The sequence below is a fragment of the Parasteatoda tepidariorum genome, chromosome 2 (genome assembly GCF_043381705.1).
Source record: "Parasteatoda tepidariorum isolate YZ-2023 chromosome 2, CAS_Ptep_4.0, whole genome shotgun sequence".
In the NCBI taxonomy this organism is placed as follows: Eukaryota; Metazoa; Arthropoda; class Arachnida; order Araneae; family Theridiidae; genus Parasteatoda; species Parasteatoda tepidariorum.
The window spans coordinates 18,530,208-18,548,012 of NC_092205.1; the positions used below are offsets into that span (position 1 = coordinate 18,530,208).

The window sequence follows — 17,805 nt, forward strand, 5'->3', positions numbered from 1 at the left end:
ATTTGTTTCAAATAAATCTGAATCGATTAATAAATGGTATGTTTATATAAAAAAATATTTTCGATTATTCTATAATTTTTCTGTTTAATATTTAATAATAATTCGATTTATTTATCCTCGATTTTTAAGTTTGGTTTCAAGAGAAATTGGATTAATTAATAAATAGCATTTTTTTAAAAAATATTTTCGATTATTCGATAGTTATCCTATTCAATAATTATTAATAATTTAATTTATTTATCCTCGATTTCAAATTTTGATTTCAAGAAAAACTGGATAGATAAATAAATGGCATGATTATTTTAAAAAAAGTACTCAATCTTTTTTCGTTTTTTAAAAGGGTATTTTTATGAAAAAGGGGAGAAAAATAATTTCCCCCACTCTCCAAAAAAAGAACTATTACGCCTTGAATTGAATTCACTTGGCGAAAAAAAGAAAAACTTGAACTGTATCGAACAATCAACATGTTAGGAAAAACATCCACTTATTGATATATATATTTCCTGAAGTGGTATCATAGACAATAACTGTTTTCGGAAGTTTCATAATCTATCTCATTTTCGAGTTAGTCGCTTGAAGAACTTGCAGTGGGTGGAATTACCGATTTCACAGTCCGCTGAATTCGCCAAGGCGGTGGTTTTGCTTCATCCTCCAAGAGAGATTGAACTTTTTGCTCATCCATGTGTAGAAGAAGAAGATGAAGATGTGAAAATAGCTCTCATTGTTTCTTCTGAATGAGGCATCTAATTGCAGGCAAAGTTGTTACAATGTGTGATGATACTTCTTGCATCGGCGGACATGCTTGGGGAATAGCCTACAATATTCGTTCGTGGTTCGCTTCGGATTTTTACACTTGAAATTTTACGGTTTTTCAACAAGTTACAGTTGATTTTGCATATTATAAAACTTAATATGCTGTTACAAATGTGGACAAAAAGTTCATCTATGTGTAGATGAAGATGGGAAAATAGTTCTCATTATTTCTTTTGAATGAGGTATATAATTGTTTCTTTTGAATGAGGTATATAATTGTAGGCAAAGTTGTTACAATATGTAGTGATACTTCTTGCATCGGCGGATATGCAGCCGACTTTAAAAATGGTGCTTTGCTAAGAATATTCGTTCGTGGTTCGCTTCAGATTTTACTCTTGAAATTTTACTAGTTTTTCAACAAGCCATAGTTGAATTTTCATAGTAGAAACTTAATATGCTATTACAAATATGGGCAAAAATTTCTTCCATGTGTAGAAGAAGATGAAGATGTGAAAATAGCTCTCATTGTTTCTTCGGAATGAGGTATATAATTGCAGGTAAGTTGTTATAATGTGTAGTGATACTTCTTGCATCGGTGGATATGCAGCCGGCTTTGGAAATGGTGCTTTGCCAACTTAGTTCGTTCGTGGTTCGCTTTAGATTTTACCCTTGAAATTTTACGGTTTTTCAACAAGCTATAGTTGATTTTGAGTAGTAAAAACTTAATATGTTGTTACAATTATGTTCAAAAATTTCATCCATGTGTAGAATAAGATGGAGATTGGTATATAATTGTGAATGAGGTATATAATTGCAGGTAAGCTGTTACAATGTGTAGTGATAGTTCTTGCATCGGCGGATATGCAGCCGGACTTAGAAATGGTGCTTTGCAAACAATATTCGTTCGTGGTTCACTTTAGATTTTACTCTTAAAAATTTGTACGGTTTTTCAACATATTTTTTGCATATTATTAAACTGAATATGCTATTACAAATATGGTTTACTTAATGTGTTTATTCATTACAACATCCCACCTGAACACCAATGGAAAGACAGTTGCAATTTACTGTATTGTATTTGGCAATTAAGCATGTGTTCGTACCGCGTTTTACAATTTATTCTGATTTTAAACTTTATTAAACTTAATTAATTGTTATAATTATGGGGTTTACTTGACGACATTTATCCATTATATCGTCCAATCTAAACTCTGTGTAAAATATAGCTGTAATTTGTATCTACAGATGTTCAATTAACTGTAGATATTTTGTTATGGTAATGTTACTCATTCTTTTCCTATTTCCGATTTTATTCTAAAGCCACAATCCTTCCCCCGATGCATTTTATTTTAGTTTCTACATTGTAAAACCGTGTAATACTGGGAAAAAATGTTTTTCAAGATGTTTAACCAATATATCGTTGCACTGTAGGCATTGTGCAACAGTACTTTCTACTGTTAAAAAAATATTACTGGAACCCGAATCGGCAGATTAGCAGTCGGCATCAGAATAATGTTAACTTAACCCACGTTAAGCGTGGTAGTTACCTAAGATCTCAAAAGTTTCTGGTTTGTGTAAAACATGTTTATCCATGTTTTATCATTTTAAATAGTTAAAGTTATTTTAAATGCCAAGAGTAATTTTATATTTTAAAAATAGTCTAAAGAATTGTATTATACTATATATGTATACGTACTGAATGAATGCCTTTCCTTTTGTTTTATAAAAAGTCTAACATATATTTCATTTTGTTCATTTAGGTATCTTAGACATTTCTGGTGGTTTGTGTTCTGCTTTCTCCTTATAGCGTTAGGTATGTTAGTTATAGATTTTAGTATTATTCAATATTATTATGTATGTAAATATGAAATGATTAGGAGGCGTTGGATTAAGATAATTTAATGCTTTGGAAAAATATAATAATTGCGAAGAATTTTTTAGTGTGACCATATAAGTGCAACAATTATTCATAAAACAGGAATGTGATTCTTCCGCTAATTCGCTGAAGACCGCGATTCTTAAGACCGTTGATTTAGCGGACTAGCGCGCATCAATAATTTATATTCCAACATTTTTCAGAGCTCTGCTTATCTAAAATTAATTTTTGTTTCTTGTGTAAAATCGCGTTAATGGGGCATTTATTCCAGCCTTGCCAGCACCCTCTTTTATTTCTCTTAAGTTCTCATTCACGCGCAATAACAACTTTTTTTAGGCAGATTTATCAGGAAAAAAAAAACTCCTTTGTTAAAACTTCGAGAAAAAAAAGTCCATTATTACATTTATGCGTAGTAGAGTATAATGCATTGCATTATATTGTGTAAATTTTAGTTTAGAATTAATGAACTACTGAGGCAAACACTAAAGTATAAAATTGGTAATGTTAAATTCCGAAATGGCAAATATTTAAAAGATTGTTCCCTAGAAAAAAGGGTCTTTTTATCATTTTTTTTAAACTTATATTTTAATGAGTAGTAATTTTCCGATTCCGATTGTAACATAAGAAATATTTTATCTATGGGATATATTTGCCTCCTACTACTAGATCGAATTAATTTTTAATATTATATTACGGCCTAGAAATCTCTAATCACATATATCAGCAATCACTTTTCAACGCGCTCAATACCGTATAAATCCATGTTTCGATCTTATTATTGAATAATAAAAAAAATTATTTACCTCTTTAAATTTTGTAAATAGTATTACTTCTGTGCATAAAAATTGACCGTCTTTTAAATGTCTTTTAAGTACAAAAGAAGAAGAAAATTAAGTACTAAAATAGAGAAGAAAAAAAAACATTGAAAAAAAAAATAATTCCGATAATTTCTTCTTCCAATAATCACATGTCTGATAAAGGTTCATGCGAGGATAGTAGAGCTTAAGCTTACTTTAAAATGTAATATTCACATTATTATAATATAGCATTATCGAAAAATTTAACATTACTACAGAATGTGTGGCAACGATAATGCAAGGAAAGATTCGCTTGTTTATAACCGTGGTTGTATGTTAGTACTATTAAAATGTCTTTTATAATATCTGTTTGTCTCTGGATTATTTGACCTTATTCCTTGTTATTTGACCTTATCTTATAAAAAGCACTGGGTCAAATAGGAAAATGGTGCAATTAGTTGCCAGCTTTTAAAATATAGGCTTGCAACAAGTAGTATCAAATGATCCGTGCTATTTTAAAGATAACTAATATTTGTCACTAAATGCCTTGCAAATTAACTAATTTATTACTAAAATTCGAGTGTAAACATTCACCTTTTAACTATAACACCAGAAAAAATCTATTCTTTAACTACTCTATTACCACACTTTCAAGGGAGATAGATAATCATTAAAATATAGAACGTATCATTGAAATCTGCAAGCCATTCCGGTATAGTATATCGGCTGGCACTCCCTCTAATAATGCTTTAACTATAATTAAATGAAGAATAATTTAGAAATTCTGCTCTAAAATGAGTGTTTTAATGACATAAAACTTCCACGCACATCCATAATTATCTACATCATTTTCTAACTACGATTCCCATAAATGTCCAAACACACGCGAAATAATTATCGGCCCAGGCACCGAGACTTAAAACTTTAATTCCGCTCCAGAACTTTCGAATAATTTAATTTCAAGCCCTAGGATCGAAGATTTTCACGAATCAATTTAATGGAGTCACGTCATTTCATTAGCATTTAAAGCCAAATTTGGGGAAAAGGGGGGCTTTTTTTTATCATGGCAGTTACCGTAGAAGTATCCGAGATAATGCATATTTTAAACAGGATCATTTTGACGAAATGGCGATATTTTTTTTAAAAGCAATATAAAATAGGATATATGCTCAATATTTATCGAATTACGGAGTTTTGGAGAATGAAATTTGGAAGCTGCCGCGAAAAAATAGATAAATAAAAATGGAATAATTTTTAATGCAGTAGTTGATAGTGGATTTTCTTTTTTTTAAAAAGTTGGAGAGTTTGTATCACATTTCAGTTCACAAGGTGAGAGTTTTCACTAATAATCTAATAACTTCGAAATATATTATGCGCATAACATATCGATTTAATTATGTTCCTAAGAAAGCTTGCTGTAATGCACTTATGTGCACGGCTGTAAAAGTTTCGGAAATGCAGTGAAAGTTCGATATAACGAGTACGGCATATTACAAAGAATTGTGATAAATTTCCAAATTACCTTCAAAACGGTAAAATTAAAAATACAGACGTTGAATCATTATAACGAGTTAAAAATTACTAGCGTTCCGCTATAATGGTAAAATTTTTCTGAAGGAAATATTTCCTTCTGTTTTAATGAGCAAAATTTATACAAAAGAGAAATTTCAAAGAAACGAAGAAATTAGGGCTCTTTTTTGACGAAAGAAAAGTATTTTAAACCCATATAGATTTTTTACGAAAATTGTCCGCAAAAAATGACAACTAATATATTTTAGTTTGCTGGCCACAAAAAAAGGCTTAGCGGGCCTCCATTTGGTAACCACTAGTCTAGAGTTTTGGCCCTTATGATACTTTAATTTAAAATCTGCCTTAATCGGTAGTCCATTGTACTTTGAAAATACTAAAATACTTCGAGTAAGGATAAATAAAAAGTATACAAATTTTTTAGTCAATCTTGCAAAATTTGCAAACTAATGTTCTTCATGAGAGAAGATTTCGTTCCAATAGCAATTAGTACGCAAAAATTATTCGTTTCGCTATTATAATGGAGGAACTTATCAAATTTTGGCTGAGGATATCTTGCCATTGTATTTAAAATAATGTCTAAGCATAATAAATAAAAATGAAACCATTCTGTATACGCCCAACTGAATTTTTATGCTAATAACAAACCGAAATGAATTAAAAACGGAAACCGCTGTCATTGCCTTGACTTTATAACCAAACGATGATGGTGCCATTTTTGTGTCTTCTAGGTTCGGGCACAAACCCAAAAAGGCATCGAAATTAATTTCAGAAAGACACAGGGGAACACGGATACATCCAAATGGCAGATATCCAAAAAGGTGTTGCCTTTTTCCTCCTATGAATTCATTTATGAAAAGGCTTTTTCTTTCCGGATATAAATATTTGGCACGACACGGGCAGAAATAAAAGCAACGAACGTCGGAAACGCGAAGGAAATGATTTCAACCTGTTCGCTCAAGGGTTTTTTTAAAAAAATAAAGCTGGGAACACCTTGCTATACGTTGTTGCCACCATAAATATTACAATAGTGATGAGTTTTGGTATGATGATAATAATAAAGAAGTTGCCAAGCGAAAAGTAAAACATCAAGCAATACCTCTAAAAAAGTAAATATTATATGTTAATATTATTTCTTTTTAAATTGATTTTATTTTCATTACTATATAGAATAGAACAGTTACGGAACTATCTACATTTTTCTCTCTCTAATATATATAATCGAACTTCTATATCGAACTTCCATTTTGCCAATTTTTTCAAGAAACCATGAACATTTTCGAAATTTCTTCGTAAAATAACTTCCAAATAGCGAAGTGAATTTTCTATTGAACGAACTTTTCTTCGAGATCCACTTTCCCGAGATATTTCAGAACATTTTAAACTTGTTAACGAATTTTATGGGGGAAACAACCTTTGAATTGAATTTCGAAGCCACTTAACTTTTAGAGAAAGCAGTATAATCACTTTCTTTTTTTTTATTCGCATTTCAAACATTAACGACAAAATTAAAAGATTTTGTCAGTAGCAATTAAACTTTCGAACGCATGTGGTAATGTATGTTTAAAATTACTTTTATAATAAATGCAGCTATAATTTTATGCATAGATTTAGCTTTTTTTAATTGAAAATGTATATAGCATGATTGCGTAACACTGGATAATGTTTTGCTCTATTCTTGCTTTCCATGCAGATTTCTTTATGATTAAGATTTATAAAATAAATAGTAGATACTTCTTTACAATATAAAGGTGTATTCATTGCTATTTTAATTATGTCTAGTGTTTATGAATTTGAAACCAGTTTAGTGTCGTTTAAGTATGTCAAAAGATGATTTTCTATTTAACGAAATTATTATCGGGATTTAGCGACTTCGTTAAATAGAGGTCCGACTGTATATATATATATATATGTCACAGCGAAAGACCGAAATCGGTGGTTGTTGACTATCACCGGTGAATGTCGACAAGCACCAAATACGTCGGTGAAAGATCGAATAATTCATAACATTCTTGTACATTCGGACCCTCACCGGTGTATGTCGACAATCACAGATATGCATTGGTGAATGTCATATTTATTACATTCGATTTGGTATGAATTTATTCGTGGATATAATTACATTTATTCGATATTTTAACCCTACACTGATGTTTTTTTAAGGTTAAGTGCCACTGCCAGGCATACATTTGCCCGGTACACCCTACACTGATGTTTTTTTAAGGTTAAGTGCCACTTCCTGATATACATTTTCCCGGTATACCCTACACTGATGTTTTTTTAAGGTTAAGTGCCACTNATTTTTATGAAAATTGATTCATTTTTGAAAAAGTTATGACACTTTGAAAAATGACAATTTTTTAGAAATTTTAAGTGTCCCTAATAATTTGGAAGGGTACTGTAAATAGTAGATACTACTTTACAATATAAAGGTGTATCCATTGGTATTTTAATTATGTCTAGTGTTTATGAATTTGAAACCTGTTTTGTGTCGTTTAAGTTTGTCAAAAGATGATTTTCTATTTAACGAATTTTCCATATAACGAAATTATTATCGGGATTTAGCGACTTCGTTAAATAGAGGTCCGACTGTATATATATATGTCACAGCGAAAGACCGAAATCAGTGGTTCTTGACTTTCACCGGTGAATGTCGACAAATACGTCGGTGAAAGATCGAATATTTCATTACATTCTTGTACATTCGGACCCTCACCGGTGTATGTCGACAATCACAGATATGCTTTGGTGAATGTCCGAAATATTTATTACATTCGATTTGATATGAATTTATTCGTGGATATAATTACATTTATTCGATATTTTAACCCTACACTGATGTTTTTTTAAGGTTAAGTGCCACTGCCCGGTATACATTTGCCCGGTACACCCTACACTGATGTTTTTTTAAGGTTAAGTGCCACTTCCTGATATACATTTGCCCGGTATACCCTACACTGATGTTTTTTTAAGGTTAAGTGCCACTGCCCGGTATACCCTACACTGATGTTTTTTAAGGTTAGGTGCCACTGCCCCGGTATACATTTTGCCGGTATACCCTACACTGATGTTTTTTAAGGTCAAGTGCCATTGCCCGGTATATATTTGCCCGATACTCCAAGCACTGATGTTTCTTCTAATCTATCGTCAGTAAGTATTAAAATATAGAATAAATATAAATATATCAAATAAATATAATAATATTAACGAATAAATTAATATAAAATTGGATATAACAAATATTTTGGACATTCACCAAAGCGACTATGTGATTGTTGACATTCACCGGTGAGAGTCAGAAATAAGGGTATTTAGCAAATATTTCGGACATACATCAAGCGACTACGTGAATGTTAACTTTCACCGGTGAATGTCGACATTCTCCAGATTTCGGTGTTTTACCATAACATGTAGATATATATAATGTGTGTTTAATATTTTTCACTTTTGTATTTCGGTCCTCGTATGTACAGTAACTCTAATTTAGTTCTTCGAGAAAATTGAGTTACTTAACATTGTCTTCAAAAGATATTGATCGCCAAATAAGCTTGAATTAACGAAAGAAACAAAAGGAACTGCTATTAGTCATGAATAGTACTATTAAGTCATGAATAGCGATCGTTTATGGATGAATTTAAAGAGCACACGTCCGCTAAAACAATCCACCACATAATAAGAACGACACTATCACAACTAGATGTCGAGCCGAGCTTGGATCGGATGATGCATCCACCGAGGTCATGCAGGTCACAAAGAACTGTCAGTATTAGTGTGGGAGGGACCTTGATCGAACGAAATGGATATGACCGCAACAGAAAGATTCCATTTACAATCGGAGAGAGAGACAATGGAAGAAAACAACTGAAAAGTTCGAGAACATGTCGTTAGGTAAATGACACGTTCCGACGTGGCCATAAAAAGCGACAGCAAGACAGTGGTTATTGCCGAAGACAAAACGTTCGAGAAAAACCAACAATAATAAAGCGGTGCCTTGATTTATGTCTGTACTGGGAATGGACATCTAAATTAATAGATATTAATAAAATAATAGCATAGCTTGTATTATAAGACTTGGATAGTTTCGAATTTTCCAGAAAGTATAGAACTTCGGTTATTTGGAGGACTTATTCGACACCTATATTTGGATAAGGTTATTGAAAGTTTTTATTTCAACAAAGCACTGACAAATTATTTCTAATTCCATACACATTATTGATATTTCAAACGTATATATATGTATATCAAAGCCAATTGATTTGCAAGTTACTATTTATTCTATTTTTTCTGGAAATATATGTTGAATATTTGGATAATAAAAAACCTTATTTAGATATGGGGGATACTTGAAAGAAAGATTGATTATTCGGTACAATACATTATACTTGAAAGAAAGTTCGGTTATTCGGTACAGTACATTATACTTGAAAGAAAGATTGATTATTCCGTATAGTACATTATACAGCATATTCGTGCGCAAAATCAAGTGTTGAATTATTTTTTAACGGTAGTAATTCTTCCACGAACAAGAAAGTCAGAAAATAAGACATAAAAACAAAACTGGCTGTAGTTATTTATTACAAAGCAACGATTACCATACCCCCCCCCCCATAATTTATAATTTATTTGAACTATTTATCTAAACTCCTCGGTGGTATTTTATGTATGAGATTCATGAAAATAATTTTAGCAAGGAAAGGGAATTTTATTAAAGATTAGGAACTACTGAAAAATAAGCAAAAAAGAAACACTTCTAAAATGCATTTTATTAACAACTTTGTTATTTTCGCAGCTGAAAGGCAGAAAAAAAACATCCATCTCCATATTCTTTGTGAGCGTGCTGAACCTTAATATCGTTTACATTTGCTACAACATTAATAAGGTCCTACGTTAAACCATATTCATATATACTTCTTAAATTTGATTATAATATCAACTTAACGGAAACTTCGTTCAATTTAGCACCTTATTAAGATCGCAGCAAATTTGCACTTTATTTAAGTTCAGTGTATTGATTTTATGGTCCAAAGTTATAAACTCATTTTTTTTAGGGCGTGGCTGCTTTGAAACTTGCATCTACTCCTGTTTTCCTCGTTTCCATGTGATTTATTTATTTTGTAAACTATAAACTATTATTTTTTTTTTAACCTTAATAATTAAAATCGTAAGAACTTGTAATTCTTACTAGGTATTTTTTATTTCTGTCGGATATTAAGAGCGGTCGTTATCGCCGAAAAGGAGAATCAATCTTTTTATACAAGGGGATCATTAGTGGTTAATACCCTTGTTGTCACGCGACGTGGAAATATGATCTTTAATCTCCAAAAGACGCGCGTCCAACCATCCAGAGACATTTATCATGTCCCTTTCTTTTGAGAAGATTAAAAGATGTCCTCGATCTTTGGACACTTTATCTTCGAGAAACCTTTTCAGGTAAAGACTTCCAAATGAATGGAGACATCGTCTCTGGCACGCGTCTTCTTCTTCTTTCTATTTTTAAAAACATTCTTCTTTCTTTTTCTCTTTGCCGTGAGGTGATCTATTAAGCGTGGCTATCGATTCTGTGAGATCCTATCGCTTTGGTGTAAACAGACACGGATTAGGGGCTTGTCAAAGCTTTATGATGCGAAAAGAGTAGAAAGTTGGGTGTTTTGGGCGTGGGCCCTGTCTTGGATATCTTTGCATTTTGCACTTCAAAGCTTTGAATAGTTTGAGATTTTTTAAAATCTGTTTATCTAAAAAATTTTTTTCCACCTGAATTTATCCAGATTCTTGTTTTTACTTTGGGTTTTGAAGTGATCTCTTTGATATTTATTTCCAACTAGTCATCGCACTCAATTTTAGCATGCTGAATATCTTTTGATTGGATTTATTTATTTCAGTTCTTAGGTGGATCTTATGGTTATTCTTTTCTTCCTATTGCGTACAAACATCCATTACGCAATCAGATTCTTAACTTCAAATCTTAAAGTGATCTTATACAGGCCAAAAGAAAACTTGGACAGACAATTTTTAACATTACTTCATTTTCTTTTATTACCGTCTCTGAACAGCCTACCCAAATTTGAGTTTACGATATGTTCAACTCCGTAGCCTTCTCATTTTGAACCCAATCCAGAAGACAGGGGAACCCCTATATCAGTACCCACAGAGGTATTGTTTTGTTATGGGAACTTGGAGGGCTTTGTTATCCAGACAAATTTAACTTTCACCATTTAATACACGGGGATTCTTCGGCCGGCTGGATTCGAACTCGCGTTCTCACGAGCAAGAATCCAACATCTTACCAACCAGGCTATTCCGGCCCCAATATAACATGATTAAAAACGAAATGTAGCAAATAAATTAGAGTAGCTTATCTATCCCATTTCCGCCGAATCGATTACTTTATGAGTCCCAACTTTTGTGTGGTTTAGTGTTGACCGTGAACTCCAAAATGGACCATACACTGTAATCCTTGAAATTGAGATCTGGTGAGTGGGGTGGCTATTATTTTGATGATATGCTCCGAAAATGCGCCTTGCAGCACTATCGTGCATATTTGGCCTTGTGAGTTGGAGCCTTGTTGAAAAGTCTAATTACATTGCCGAAATGCTTTTGACCCACGAAAGTGCAACAACTTTTGGAATATCCCGCTGGTACACTGTTTGATTTATTTTAGAGCATTTATTTATAAAAACCAGAGGTGCTTTGCTGCTTGTGCAAATTCCGTCCCTGACCATGACCGACTTCAGATTTTGGCGATGTTCAACAATTGCCGAGTTGCTTGAAGCGTCTACAAGCCAGATCCTATAGTTCTGTGAATTATGATCTTGTTGGACAGTAAAGAGCTTCTGGTGAGTGAAAAGGAATCTTTTCCCACGCTGACTTGCAGCGCATTGCTGAAATTTTTTATATTTTGCTAATTTATTAATTTTTAGAAAAGTTGCTTCGAGAAAAAGTTTTCATTTTTGATGACTACTTTTATTATTTTTTAACGCTTTCTGAATGTTTAATGAACAATGTATTGTTAAATGCTTTAAAATTAATGAAAAAATTACTAAAATCATTATTTAATTGTATCTTCGTAGAATTATTATTTATTTGTATCTTCAGTACTTTGTGTGTTCATATGCATTTTTTCATTGAGCACATTTTTTGTATGTTTTTCAACAAAAAATTAACAACTTTTATCATTGTTATCATTTGTGCTTTTAAAAGGATTGACTGAAACGGGTTGCTGAAATGTTACGTAAGCATCTGATAGGGGGTTTGTGATTTGCTTATTTTTTTCTGACAAAGGGTGGAGAGGGGTATGAGCCGTGCTTACATAAGACATTAAAATCTCCTTACTTTCAAAATTTTCTTATAAAGCAACATTTAAAAAAAAATCTAATAAAAAATGTATACATAGAAAGACTTCAGATCTTTTAAAATGAAATTTTGTTTTATTCAAAGCAACATCTTTTATTTGAATTTAATCGTTAAGTTAGATAACTAGAGTAAAAGTCAAACCAAAAACCAGCGTGGTTGCGATTTTCTTACGTAAGCAAAGAGGTTGTGATTTGCTTATTTTTGCAGACTAGGGGGAGTCCAAAAATAAGCTTATTAATTTTGAATTCTACATTTGTTTTCTAAGCATACCAATCAAAAATGTGAATTAATACTTTGATGTGTCTGCACAAATTGTCATTAAATTTAATTAATCTAAATAATTTAATTTTTGATTTAAAAAAGACATCAAGGAACCATACAATGTACTATCAACTAGGTGCATCAATATTTTTTTTTGAAAATAGGATTTCATTCGACTTCTAGATATCCCTTTTGTAAAATTTAAAGCTAACTATTTATATATTTATAATTTAAAACTGACGGCTAAAACTTTTATAAAGATAATCATTTCAGTAATTTCATTATTATTTCGTTTAATATGCGTTTAGAAAGTGAAAATATAATTAGTTTTAATATTAATTAAGCTCTTTCAAAGCGAATAGAAAGTAAAGAATAATTTAAAAGGATATAATCAGACGATCCTCATTTTCAAAGAATTTTGCTTTCTTCAAGACATAATTAACAATTCTAAAATTTCAAATTAGGAATATATAAGCAAATTATACTAAGATAATTGACGCATATACTCGAATTTATTTCAGAATTTTTAGGTTCCTTGAATAAGAATGTAAAAGAAAGAAAATGATGTTCTTAGCATTAAATTTTATAAGGAGGAATTGGGGATCATATACATATGTTCTGTTTTTAGAAGATAAAATCAAATCTTTTGTGATGGAGACTAGGTTGTTTCATAAATGTTAGTTGATTTCATTGTTTATTTGATTTTAATTCGATCAACATATTAATATCATAACATTTTTAATTTAATAACTGAGGGGTCATCCGCATATTAATATTTTTTAAATTTTTTATTCGATTTAGTAAAATACTTCATTAAAAGCGGGGATGGCAGTCGTCCTGAGGAATCCTAATTTCTTCCAGGGAACTGAAAGAAAGTGGGGGGGAAAGTGAAGGAAATGGAAGAAACTAAAACTAACGTTAATTAATAATTGAATAGTTCAAATTTAAAACAAATGAAATTTAATACAGCATAAAATATAGTTTTCCCTTTTAATTTTTTTCACATTTGTAATTAAAAGTAAAGTATTCCCGCAACAGCCCGTTGCGGATGAGGGGGTCATGCAGGTGAAGGCTATACATTTTCGTGACCAACGGCTTGATGGTGGCAATGCGGTCAGTTAGCATTGCATTGCCCAATGCCATCTTTTCTTCCCTGCAATCTGAAATTCGTTGGGCTTCCAGCGGCCACCGAGGATCAAACCTCGGTGGTACACAATAACAGTTCAATGCCTTTGGCATTGAACCTTTGTTGAGTAAAATTGTTTAATTTCTAGTTTTTGGATTCGTAGATGTTCGTTCGTATTCCTAATAAATATACTTTTTCCTGATCTTTAGTTTTTTGTCCTAATATTCCTAATTTTTGTGTGAAGAACATTCCATTTTTTTTTCCGAATACAAACGCGGATTTTGAAATAATAAATTTGAAGAATCGAAAATATGTATTAATAATGCTAGCTTAAACCCTGAAACTTGATAGTTCATATTTGGTGACATTATATTATAGCCTTTCCCCCGGGATTTATTTTTTCAATTGTTTTGGGAATTCATTCATTTTATAAAAAAGAAACACGTTCCGCAATTCTTAATCATTGGTCAGTATTTTACTTTTACGAATAAGTTATGTGCAAGTCATGTATTTTCGTTATTAAAAAAGTTTTTTTTCTCTTTCTAATGTATCTATGATGTGAAATGAAACAGACTACTTATGAAAAAAAAATTTTGGTTGGAAAATTTTTTTTTCTTTTGAATTCCTTACAGCTTTATTATTCTTTTTGCACATTGAAACGAAAATGCTTTCATACTTTTAACCCATTGTTTGTTTAAAATGACATAATATGCAATTCACAAAACAGGTTCCTTCGATTCAAGTTCCTTATCTGCATTGGAGATTGTTTCGAATATCCTCCAGAATTCGAATTGGTCTGCCAAAGAAATCTCAAAGGGCTTCGGGAGCAAATATTAGATTCGAAAACACATCCCCGTTCTGTCATTTTACTCACCGTTGACTTGAGCTTAAGAAAAATGCTGAGATACGCTTAAAAATCTTTAGATTGAATGCAGTTAACTTTTTTTTAAAAAAATAAAATAAACTTTAGTTTTCTTATTCGATTCTTTCTTTTTTTCCCCCCGATAGGTATTCGGGCTTTGCACTTGTCTACGTGAAAAAGAATATTTAAGGAATCGAAGGTTAATTGTATAAAATTTTGAAATTTTCAATGTTCAGGTATTACTGAGATATAAGTATGCGGGGGGGGGGGGAACGAAAATCCTTAAATAACTTTTGAGATATTGATTGGATATGTACCAGATATGCATGCACCTGGTAGCTAAATTACAATCCAACGCCCTTTAATAACACACTATTTTTTTTTTTTTTTTTTTTTTTTTAAAGATTTTTCTCTTTGTAGTAAATGGTCGCAATTAAAGCAAGTTTTTATTTGTTTTAAAAATTGTTACTTGAACCAAAAAGAAAGAAAAAAGGAGTCAAGAATCTGGTTTTTTATTATTATTTTTATTTAAGATAATGCCAAACAGGACAGCTGGTTGTTAAACATCCCTGGATTAGAAAATCGCTACGGGCTATCCTGGCCGGATTTTTTTCCAGACCCGACCGGGTAAATGAATTTTACTACTCGGTACCCAGACCAAGGCCGTAGCCAGGTTTTTTTTTTTCGGGGGGGNGGTTTTTTTTTTTGGGGGGATATGGTAAGAAGCAAGGACGGTTTCAGACATGCAAAGTAGGGGGAAAACATTGTAACAAATATTGTTTATTCTGTTGTTTGTAAAAGTTGAACTATTAATTAAAAAATATTACATAATAATTAATATTACATAATAATTATAATCAATTTGTAATCAAAGTTTACAAAGAAATGCGACGGGGATTTGAAGAAAATTTTTCGATTACTTTTTTAGGACAAACCGGAATATTTAGAAATATGCTTAATAAAGTTAGTTAATAAAAGGTTTGATTCGACAGTTTTTGTTTTTCTTTTTACTGAGAGGCTCAAAGAAAGACTAAAAAGTTTGAATACCAGAATTTCGGGGGGGGGGGATTTGTCCCGACCGTCCCCCCCCCCATTGGCTACGGGCCTGACCCAGACCCCGCCAAGTTACCCGGTGTTCCGTGCCGGGTAACACTCATATATGATACAAAAATGTTCAAAATTATAACAAATTTGAAATTATTCAGAAATGCAGTTCTGGAAATGGTTATATTCTAACAGTTTCACGATAATCAAGCTGAAATAGCTGTTTAAGTATTTTAGCTGGATCAATATAATAGTTAAGTAAATACAAAATTAGAAATAAGAAATTACATTGATATTTTTTTTAAATCAATAAATTTTATAGAAGTATAAGAGACAACTGTGACCGAGATCCTAAGAAAACGGATTTTAAAAAGTCGTATTTTTAATTTTGATTTCACAGAAACTATTAGATTAATTTCTGTAGAATTTTGTACTTCGCCATGTAAAATCTTTAGTCTTTAAAATATGAAAAAATTATATACATTACTATGCAAATTTTTTTTCGACTATTATTAAGTAAAATAGTAAATATTTACTGAAAGTTATTTTTTGCATCTTAGGGTAAACACATTTTGTAATTGTGTACTAGAATTTTTCGATTCGCTTAAAAATTTCTCGAGATATAGTGAAATACGCAAAAAGTAAAATTAACATGAAGGGGTGCAACTGACCGCTCTCTTGACTAAACTTTTGGGACTATATTTCCCAAATTGCAAATTCCCCTTCCCCCTTATATTTGGGATGTCAGAAATCTGAATCCGTAGAAGAAAAAAAAAGCCATGTTTATTCAGAGAAAATACTTTTTCTGTCTTATTTAATATCTTAAAATATCGCTTGCACTAATTAATTTATCATACTTGAGTTTGAGGTCGCTTATTCGAACCATTGTGTCCTAGAATAAGAAGATCCGATCATCAGATCAAAAGTTATTCAGAGTGGCCCTTCTTTTTGCACACTGTAAGTATTAAATGTCATCTTAATTGCTACAAAGTAGAATCTTAAATATACTAAATAATTAAGCACACTATTTTTTTCATTGAATGGAGGATCGATAGAGAATGTAGGAATTATTGAATGCCTTAAACTTACTGTTTAAAAAAGAATTTTTGTATCGGACTTAGAGATAAAATTAAGTCCATTATTTCGAAATAAGCTCAATTATATTCTCAGATACCCGTTCCAAGTATCTTAGAACTCAAGGTTTTGATCCTCTTTAATTGTGTAATCCTCTTAGTTGAATCCTGTAAGTGATTATTGTTAATATTTTAATGCTGCTAATGCTGAAAACCTGTTTGTGCAAGGTTTATACAAGATAATATAATTTAATTACTCTTTGCAAAGATAGGAAAGTACTGATAATAACTCAGAAATTCGAAACTTTGAATAAACAATAATTTATTTGTTTTAAAAGGATTAAACTTTACTCTCGGTAAATACATTTTTATTAATTCTGAATTTTTAATATTATGTATAATCCTAAGAGGCTTGTCAACATTTTTATACATTTTGCGAAATCAAAGGTTAAGGCAAAAACATTTGAAGGATAATAACGGAAAAACATTTTAAATTATTTCAACTATAGTTTGCCGATTCAAGTTCCATTTCTTATTTAATATATTTCCTGGAAAAAAATTTCTTTTCAAGATTTCTACTTAACACAATTGCATTGGAAAATTATTTCACAGTTGGCGGCATTTTATGAAGTTACATCATCAAAGCTATTAGAAATTACAATTTTAGTAGCTACTACATAGTTAACGGAAAAAATTTGAAATTTTTTTATCCTCTTTCCCTGAGTAACTGCCATTATGAAAATCCGTGATTTTTCCTCCGAACTTAATATTTCCTGACAATTCTTTTTTTGCATAAATAGGTAGATTAAATTCGATCTATCAGAGAAATATTCAGATTGATCTTTAAAAAAAAAAATACTTATCAGTATCTTGTATGAAAATAAAGGAAAATACATTCTTCAGCGATGTATAATAATTCCGCTTTTCTTAACTATATGGGGAAAAATGCACGGCGATAATGAACCATGGTTAATTCTGTTACGATAGACATAATAAAACTTCTAAAAGGAATTAAGAAAAATATTATTCTTTAATGCACTTTATTCGATACATAAGTCTTCTATTTCTTTTTTCTCCCCATACAATTTCCTTTTATAGCAGTGAAAGATAGATCACTTGAAATAAATGAAATATAT

At 31.2% G+C, this 17,805-nt stretch overlaps 1 protein-coding gene across 2 annotated transcripts in view; it reads left to right on the forward strand.

The window, feature by feature from the left end:
• LOC107442412 (hexosaminidase D) overlaps positions 1 to 17,805 on the forward strand; it is a 185,201-nt gene that overhangs the window by 82,156 nt on the left and 85,240 nt on the right. For both annotated transcript variants that reach the window (XM_071177232.1, XM_043043133.2), the window contains exon 3: positions 2,514 to 2,566. The gene's annotated coding sequence lies outside the window, so the exon portion shown is untranslated. The remainder of the gene's footprint in view (positions 1 to 2,513; positions 2,567 to 17,805) is intronic.